This window comes from Hyposmocoma kahamanoa, unplaced genomic scaffold, assembly GCF_003589595.1.
Source record: "Hyposmocoma kahamanoa isolate Upper Pololo Valley unplaced genomic scaffold, ASM358959v1 62, whole genome shotgun sequence".
NCBI lineage: Eukaryota > Metazoa > Arthropoda > Insecta > Lepidoptera > Cosmopterigidae > Hyposmocoma > Hyposmocoma kahamanoa.
The window spans coordinates 12,708,555-12,719,195 of NW_020653850.1; positions in this window are offsets into that span (position 1 = coordinate 12,708,555).

Consider the following 10,641-nt stretch of genomic DNA (forward strand, 5'->3'; position numbering starts at 1 on the left):
TAATTGAGGGGAGGATAGAAGGGAAAAGTAAAAGAGAAAGAACGAGAATGGCGTATAGTGAACAAATAAAAAAAAAGATCAAAGTGAACAGCTATAAAGAGGTCAAACAGCTAAAAAGAACTGGGAGGAGTGGAGAAGGTCACACCGACAAGAGTCTAGCTTTTAAATAAGATGATGACGATATTCTATAAATATTTAAATAAAAAGAAATTGTCACCAAAATTGAGTACACGGCAAAAGCTCGTGGCCTAAACACGCAGGTACTCGACTCAACCCTCCTTATGCAACGATTGCATAAAATATACTATTTACTTTGCAAGAGTTGTTTGTTATTTATCGTGATTACGATCAGAATAATTGAATTTTTTTTTGTATTTTAATTCTTTGGTAGTTTCATGGTAGGTATTTTTATTTATCAGTTATAGTTAACAATATACATAGGTACGGAAATTGAAAAAAAATTGTCATTTTTCTTAAATCCCCGGGTATCTTATCAAGTTAATGATAGTGGGTAATGATAGTGAAAATGATAATATACACATTGGCTAATAACGGGGCAATTTGGCGCCCAATTTTTATCAATTTTATCATACTGCTGCGTATCTATATATCTAATATTTTTTTCGTATCTGTGCACAAAGAAGTGATACCAAATAAATTAGGCAGGAACATACAATATAAAGTGTCATTTACCTCCTCTGTATAATCTCGCCAATCCAACGATTAAAATCACTTTCAATTTACGGCATAAGAGCCTAAATCAAAAGTCGGCCTACAGAGGCTAAATCAAAGTATTAAAATAACTTCATACAAATCACTTCAATATTAGTCTATTTGTGATCTGCACCGATGTAGTTTGTATTGAGCGATTCCTCAACTTCATTCATAACTAGATTTTAAGACTTTCGTGGTTATTCACTAAATGATTATCACTAATATCAGGTTTCTTATTGAAATATCTGGAATATAAAAAGAAGTCATACCGTGGTAAGAAACCTGATGTTAAGATAATCATTCATTCATAACGTTTTAAATTAGTTTAAAATGTGTAAAAGTGTTAGCTCCGTGGCATGGCTTAAAACCAATACCCTCAAGTCATAAATTGTGAGCACGTGATGAAAGCCGCCGAGAATGCGACGGCGCCCAAGGAGTGCCGGAGCGCCGTATGACTCACACTTGAGGCACCCACGCTGAGAGCTAGGCCTGCATACTACAACATAGATGGCGCCACTGCATCTGTGAATTATTGCACGGAATTCTCATAGTGAATGGTCAACTAAGCCATTCACTACAATTCAAAAGGAGACGTGAAGACTTAGTTGCGTTGTTGTTCGAACTGTTTATGATACGGAACCATTTGATGCAAATGTGGGTATGTATGTAATGCAAATATAAGAAGTCTAAAAACCTATGCGAACTATATTCTAAAGTGCTGTACATTATAAAATAATTTTACGCACATATTCTGTATTTCTACTTTGAATAGGCCAGTGTAAATGCGTTGCTAGGTCTATACTAGAGCGTTGCAACACTTATTTACCACCATAATAAGTGTTCATCACAAAGTGAGCGCATCTCTATTCTTAATTCAAAGGCGGGTGCGTCAGCGCCGCTGATTCGCTACGCGCCCACTTCAACCCATGTAATTGCTAAGCCACCAGTGTGGGCGGCCACATGCCCTTCTTTGGATTATGCATTTAAAAAGGCCGGACTTATATCGGAACAGGAGTATATTAGATGTGGCATTAAAGATGTTGACCATATTTATGAAAGCGATATATAATTGCAATAGGCATCGCCATATGGCTACCAAAGTATATTTTGAATTGATTGCAATGCTAAAGTTGATTAAAATGTTACTACATAAAAGTTAGAAGGTTTTAGTATAGAGACTGGCTTACCCACTGTTCACCATTCGAAGAGAAAAACAAAACGGTGGCCGCGCATAATTGAATCGATAGCGGGCTTCAATACAAACAAAAAATATTAAGTAACAAAATGTAAAGTGTGAGGTTTCAAAGTTATTAATATAAGACTTAAAAGAAAAAACAAAAAAAGAATGGCAGACTGAAGATATTCCAAAATCTTCAGTCTTTTTAGGTGGATAAATAACGAACAGTTATTGTAATTATCAGTAGATCATTATCATTTGAATTATCAGTAATACTATTAAGTATACCCTTACATGAGGTAGGTAGGTAGATTTCCAATTTGAGCAAATAATTACAGATATTAAAATATTTAAAAAACAAAAGTTTTACACTATTTAGTTTCTGTAGTTTTATTTCTCAAATCTCTGTTATTATTTTCAACTGACGGCTGTTTAGCCTATGCTCTATAAATTGATGATAATAATAATAAAAATATTCTTGACAAATGCGTCAATTGAGTATTTATTGACTTTGTTGTCCACTCCGTGTATTTAAATCCTTTTTATTGTACCTAAGTACATGATCTTATTGCTTTAAGTATATACCTATAGGATGCGTGATGTTAATGACGTTACGATTTTTCAGGTTCAATTTTACATCAAACTCTTTGATGTTATTAACATTCACATTGTTGTAACAGGAAATAACCTTCATACATTATTGTTTTATAGTGCGATTTCATTGATTGCCGCCTGCTATAGTATAAATAATTACAGTAAACGAGGAGAAAAAATAAAATTATGATTTAATTTTAAAAATAATAAATATATCCAAACTTTTATTAAATTAGTAATGAGTAAACAACTATGAATGATTATATCAATTTTACTGTCATTTTACTTCTCCGAATGACAGGTATTAAGTTGTTTTGCTTCAAAATATTAAAATGTGGTGAGTCGAACTTTGTATTCATGGAATAAATTTGTTATATATACATATATGTACATAATATATACAGTTTTTTAAATGTGACCTCACCTTTGCAGGTAGGTAAACAACTCCGGTAAAGGTGTATAATTTTCCTTATTTGAAAAAGTCAGTTTTTTTTTCTGAGCAATAAACTGCGTGAATCGAGCAAAAAATCATTATTATAACGTCTCCATATTTTACTTCTTCCACATAATTCCAGAAATATTGAATATAATATAAGGGAATATAAATAATGTACATACGAAAGATACACGTATTAAAAATACACTTGCCGATACCGAATTTTCCATTATAGTTGAATAGTGCGGTAAACTATGTATATCTCATCAAGAATCACAATCGTTTGCACGTGATCGCCAACGCGAAACCTTGCAAGGACGTCGCCGAGCTAGGATTAATTAAATACTGACTTACCGGTGACTCACTCTATTAGCTAAGGCAGACCATGGGCAAAATCCTTACATTTTACAATTTAGAGTGACATTGCAATTTACAAGTGACTAACAGCGACATCTAGTGGAAGTTTCGTGGAACCTTCGGGACGAAATATTGTATGCAGGTTTCTTTTTTGTGCAGACTTGAATGTTTTAAACTTTCTCAAAACTTTTTCAAACATTTCCAATATAGATATTATCAGCATTACCTTCGAATGGTAATGGACACCTGTTAAACCAACCACGACCCAGAGCGGTGATCGCAAGCCCTTTGGAGTGTAGTAGTAAATGTTATGAAATGATTGGCATTCTCCGTCTGTAACTACTAATATTTGGACCAATGCAACGATGATGGCGTGGATTCACAAAGGTAAACATGCTGGTGTATACTATAAGAAATAAATAAAAATGTTTACTACTGCATATTACAAACCTGCCGCGACAATTCTAAAATAGGATGAGTGGCGAAATAAAATTATAGAAGCCGTTGAAGAAACTTCTCTTTAATCAGCAACAAAATAAACATGATGTGGTATGTCTCGATAAAGCCAGATAAGTTATAGTAATATTTTTCGCCCTTTAAACGCAATACATTGGCGCACATCGATAACTATCGTTATCAACGTAACTAACTAAAGTCGAATATACTCGTAACACAGAACACGATAAAATAGAAGTTTCACCTTTTGAATTTGTTTGTCACGATTCACGAACACTGAACATGACATGCGTAGGTAGAACATGGAAATTAAGTTTGACAACGTAGCAGAAATTGAAGCCTTGTCTTGCTGGAAATCTTCATTAGTTATTGAATAGAAGTCAATCGCGATCAACATTTCATTTACCTATATTTCAATGCATTTAAATAGTAAAACACGTGGTTGTTGCATGTACATACCTAGCTGTAAAATCTAAATGCATAAATCAAAATTTTTACACACACACATACGCAGAAAAATAATTAAAATCAAAATTATATACTTATCTTTATGATGTTGTAACTCAACGCTTAAAGTTCTTCGATATATAGAAGCCTCGAATATTCGGGAATGTTGACGAAAATTCCACGCTAATCTTTTTTTTTTCAATTAATATATAGAGTGAGTTAGTATACTCTGATCGCGCGACTATTATTTTTGATATTTTTCTTTTTTTCTTATAGGCATATTATAGTCATAATACATTTGCATGATCCGAGTGGAGTAAAACGGTACGTAAATCCTAGTCAACTCAGATCGTGAATTTGGTTGCGACAAAAAACCTTATCAGTAGGTGAAACTGATATCGCAATCATGTACACATGATGTATTATGCACTTAAAGGTTATCACTAATCACAATTTCCCCTACCAATGGATCGCTCCCAGAGTATACTAAACTCCCGAAGGTCTACATCATTTTTAACTGATGATTCTATTAAAAAATCAACTGTTCCATTAACTTAATTCTTCGAAATTGTTATTTTTCGTTTTGTAATAAACATGTTTTTGATTATGCGCGTTAAAACCGAAGTGCAAGTTACTTATAATATTTTAGAAATTACTATGTATACTAAATAAACTTAAAAATCTTCCTTTATTGATTATTACTTGCTGCCGATATAAATAATAAATTTCATGTAATCGTAATTGATTAAAGTGACATTAAGTAAACAAAGCAATTAAGAAAGAACGGAGGCGCGTAAGCGGAAAATAAGGGTGCCTTCAAATTAGACGTTTGTAGAAGCGCTGCAGTGGCGCGACAGTTGCGCAGCAACCGCGCGTCTGTACCATTCAGTCAATTTTAGTTCACTAATTGCGACTGCAAAAGCGGTGCGCGCGTGTCACGATAGTGGCGCTGTAACTGCGCTTCTAAATATTGTATGAAAATTAGTACAGACGCTCCTGCAGCGCCACCATAGCGCTTCTATAAGCGTCTGATTTAAAGGCGCCCTTAATGTGTAATATTACGCTTTCCACATACAGGCACATAAAGCTTGACAATCTATCTTAAGGCTTAATTTACTCTCGTTACGCGAGAAAGCGCGCGTATTCGCGACAATGCACGAGTGTTCCCGCGGCTGCGCCTTGAGATTATAATCCGACCGAAGATATAGTAGGTATACTACTATATATTACATATATACAAATAAGCGCGTTGGCTATATAAAAAATGCACCAATTCATTGTGCACTAACAAATATTGTTACAATTTTTTTAATTGAGCCCATTGTCCCCATTTGAGGACGGCATTTTTTTCATACAATATAAAATAAAACCTTTTTTTTCTTCAGAATTTTCACATAAGTAGGCTATTATTCTAAAGGTTCATTAAAACAATTTTTTTTAAATGTTAATTTATACTTGGGCGCTAATGGGTTAAAAATTCAATTTATGAATTCCTGTATAATACCCACCCTGATATGCATTGGGATCATTGGTATGTGTACCTCGAAAACACGGTCGTAGTTATGATTAAAAAATCCAAGGCCTTACGCAACATTAGTATATACAAATGTTAGGTGTAATCGCAGTTTTCCTGTTGCCAATAGGAAGTGCGTCAACAACTCGCTTCTGTGAATTGTTGACTCAGAACATATAATGTAATATGAGGGCAATTCTCGACTTGCCTATAATCACCACTCATAAGTCAAGTTATTAAGAAAACGAAGTGAAGGTTTGAAAGAAGTTTGGTTAAATTACAGGCACATGGGATTTGCCAACTTATGTTTCAGTGTGACGGGCGCAGTGGCAGTGCCCCTCCGATTTTTGCATTTTAAAGCTCTGAGTGTCACTGCAACTGTTATAAACAGGCGTGTCGCTTACCACCAGGCCCACGACTTGTTCGTCCCGACACTTGGTATTATAAAAAAAAAGAAACAATAAATAACTTTTAACTTAATTTTTTCATTATTATTCAAAATACGAAGGAGATTAACAGTATGTAGCGTATAGTATAAGATACGTTGGATGAGTACGCAGACTTCATAAGTACAAACACTTTTCAAGAATGATAATGGTAAAAATACACCGTCACAATTCGAAAAACTAAATATTGTTGTTATTTATTACCATTAATGATCAAATGTCATATATTTTTAACCAGAACTTCAACAGGAAACTTCTCCTTACTGATATGAGTCGCAACAAATATGCTGATAGGACTTATCGTTTACATAAAACACATTATAATTAGTCACAGAGGACTGAAATATATATTTGTAATATCACTAATTTTTCTTTTTAACTATAGATGACAAGTTAAAAGAGAATGTGCACGTCCGACTATCTGTAATATATAAGTTCTACAATTCATCTTTAAATATAATGAGAATGTATGATAGTTAAAATAATTAGAAAATAAAGTATGACGTGGTATATGCCGTGATTTCAGTACGCAAGGAATAAATAGTCTCCAGTTGCTTCCATCTCTTTATATCCAAGCTAACAACAAAATGAAAGCATACGTCTAGACGGATTTCATGTTCAATATTCTATGGTAAGGTGTGCATTAATACAGTTCCCAAATCGTCGCCAACGATGGTGCAGTCTGCGTTATTTCGAGCTCTGTCGGCGTTCTATTTAGGGCCAGACGTCGTGTGGCGCTGCCACATAGCGAAACTCACACGCACTTCACCTTTGTACCAAAAAAAGCCTTTGATCTGATAAAATGACGACGTCTTCAAGTGGAGCGTTTTAATGCTGCTTTATGAACTACCACTTTGGGTGAACTACAAAGGATCCAATTAGGAGGTTCGTAACTTAATTGGGGCGGTACTTTTGTTTTCTTTACATTTATGTACTTAATGTCAACGTTGGACTCACAATTCAGACTTTGGAACGTCTTATCGTATGTGACATAGAGTTCAATTTAAATGTCATGATATGCCGACATATTTGACGCAACAAGCCATTATATTTATTGATAAATGGCGAGTTTCAGAAATGTTTGCGAATATTTAATGTGTCTTTAACTTAGAGTATGTGATTTCCTTTATCAAAGCAAAAACAGCTTGAGACAGCATATTTGTGCAATTGAGTGATATACGTGCAACTTTGTCGTTATTCTGATTGGCTAAATAATAATAAATAAAAAGATCCGAAGAGAATAAAATAAAACAAGCAATATTAAAAACCTTACAGTAAGGTTTTAACTTCTTTATAGTATATCATAATACATTAAATAAATTGAATTAATCGCTACATAAGCATACTACATTAACATTAATAGGGTAGATTTTAATTCAATGTCACAGCAAATATTTTGCCCGCACTAAAAACGAGGCAAGCAAGGACGAAAAGCGCAGAAATGCCTAAATAATGGTAACGCTTATATCTATTAGCGCCCTCTGGCGACATATCAGAAAATCATTGCATTACAAATTGTGTAGTGTATTTTTTTATTTCCTTACCTACTTATTTTGATACACTGCTGTTGTAGCTTGTGTCTAAAGCTAATTTTGTATAGATCGCAAAACATGCATGTACCTATACATTATACGTATACAATGTATACTTGCCTATTTTTGCCTCATTTTAGTGCAGTCAAAATATTTGCTATAAGCGTCATACTATAAATACGCGTTAATATTAGGCTTATGGTGCTTACACACGACGATTGGCAGTGTCGGTCGAATAAGGCCGAATATCCTAAAGTTAACATACAATTACTTCAGATCTTAAAAAACGTCTGGTATATACGTGTAGGCACCACTGCATTGCTATTTGGTTTCCACTTATTTTATCAGATCATTATAAGCTACAACAGATTAATAAGAATGCAATACATAATCGCGAAGTTTTGGATTCTTGCATAGTACTAATAATTACGTAGTACTAGTTAAGTAGTACTTGCACAAAGTTCAAATCTGGAAATACCTTTGGTGATTTATTATTCTTCACGACGAATTAAAAATTAACATGTTACGATTTCGCTAAACTATCCTTTTATTTAAGACTACTTGAATACATATCAGACTATATGAAATTTTCAATCCAACCTGCGAAGAATGTAAACAACTATTAAATAATGTTTTCTTCATTAAAATGTAATAATGTGGTTTTCTATAAAATATGGCAAAAAATTATGAATTTTTGATCACTTATGATGATACTAGGTAATGATGTCACAATGTCGTAAGAACAAGGTAGCTATAACGAAAATTTAAGTGTTTTGGGATGTGCTAATGATACGTAGAAATAGATGCACCCGAATCTGAAAACACTTAGACAAAAGGCTTGTTCCATTAGTGGCACTAAAATAAATGGAAAATTAAATCAGGCTATAAGTTGGTTTTTGCAAACGGCTCTCAAAATCTAGAAATTCTGAATTAAAACAATTTTTTTGAATCCGTAAGTTCCAGAAAATCGTTAAGGATCGGGATAGCGATCGGAACGGATTATTATGTAATTTTGTGACTATTGTGCTAGTGGCCAATGCCATAAAAATATATTGACAGATAAGATTCAATGTCATTAACGTTACAATCTAAATAACCAATTGCAATCAAGTTTTTTAATATTTTGACATTTAAGTGTTGCTGCTTTTTGGATTTTTTTTTTTGTATTGCAGTGTTGCTGATAATTATTTAAACATGTGTACCGCACTTTTATTTTAAATCAATTTAAAAAATGCAGGTCTCAATAACTTTTTTATTATTCTGCTAAGCTCTTTATTTAAATCGTATATCTAGCAAACAAGTTGAGGCTGGTTAAATTTTTTAGGTAATAAAGTACTAGAGCTTCATATTAATTCGAACTAAGTCTTTTAAATTTGTAGAAAACAACATCATTATAATGGGGGAAAACGTATTAAATACTTTATATTGACCAGAATTGATGTGTACTCGTCCACTTTTTAAAGTTGTATGAATGAGAGAGATAAGTAATTTCTGATACATTTAACAATGATACAAAAAAGTGTCTATTGACGATAGTAATATAAATTTAGTAAATAAACATCCCACTGCAGTGCACAAGAAAGAAATTAAAATCTCAAGTGCTTCAATTAACTGGTCATGCTATAATATAACACTTGGCAGTAAGTAACATTGACTACAGTTTTCTGACATTATTCTGTGCCATCTTCTGTTTTATCACGTAGGTGATAGATTTATTTACTTTTGCGGCCTCAAATAATTTACTTCATTTTTTAACCAATCATAGTCTACAACTGTAGTGTTGCAATAAGTACCCACAAAAAAATACATATCACTTCGTTATATTTTCAAGAGTCAAGTCTACTTACTCCTAATAACCGGTATAATTTGAGGTCTGCTTCTAAATCGTGGATTGTGACATGTATGTGACCTAATTCATCGCTGATTTTGCGACAAACATTATAAACAATATGACCGAAGCGGCTTCTTTGTCGATACTGTTACAAAATCGTTACTTTCAACGTTATATAGATCAAAATTCATATTTTAAATTGACACGTGACAAGTTAACATTATCGATTGAAAGTCGTTCGATATTTTTATTATTTAGTGCCATGAAATTCAGGTACATCTATAGCAGATTGCATATTCGAAAGAGTTTTAGCTTCCTTCACAAAACGTAGTTTACGTTATCCGCAGTTTGGTTGACCTATATTAGTTTTATTGTAACCAATTGATATTGTGATTGTATGCAACTATGTAATGCTAATGATACTTATTTAAATATTGCTATGGGGAAAGTAGAGCTACGGGCTAAACACCACTAGTCAGCACGAATCCGCATCATACTAAATGTGTCTTTTATATTGAGTTTTATCAGAATGCTTCAGCAGCAAGCGCGCTCAGAATACTTCACAAAACACCTAAACCACGGTCCAACCCTAAATGTTAATAAAGTTATGAAATACAGTTATACCTAGTAGGTACAGAACAAGAATTGTTAAAGTACGACGGACTACATGTCAAGGTACACTCGGCCACTGGTTAAGCTACACAAAATGCTTAAATTATTTAAACTGCAATTTTGAACGATTCGTTTTCTAAAAATTACCACAGCCTGCTACTAACTATTTAACATAGTATTCTTATTTTGGATTCCCCCTTTCATAATTTTTTTTTCACTTGTAAATTACGTTGACTCGACAAGTGCGACAAAAAAAAGTTATATCCATTACGTCAAAGCTTAACAAAAGTAATGGATAGTGTATAAATGTTTTTATACACTACCCTATTCAAATTTCGTGATTAAATGACAAACAATGCTCATATATAAAGAAATGTAAAGAAATTTACACTTGCGACGTAGTTTAACAGGAACTCTCAAAATTAGCACTCCTTTTGCGTAGTTATGTAGCAACGCGCTAACGTTATTCCTATTCAATGTGGTCGCTAAACTGATTGTTCGAAAAACGTTATGCGGGTAGTACCGA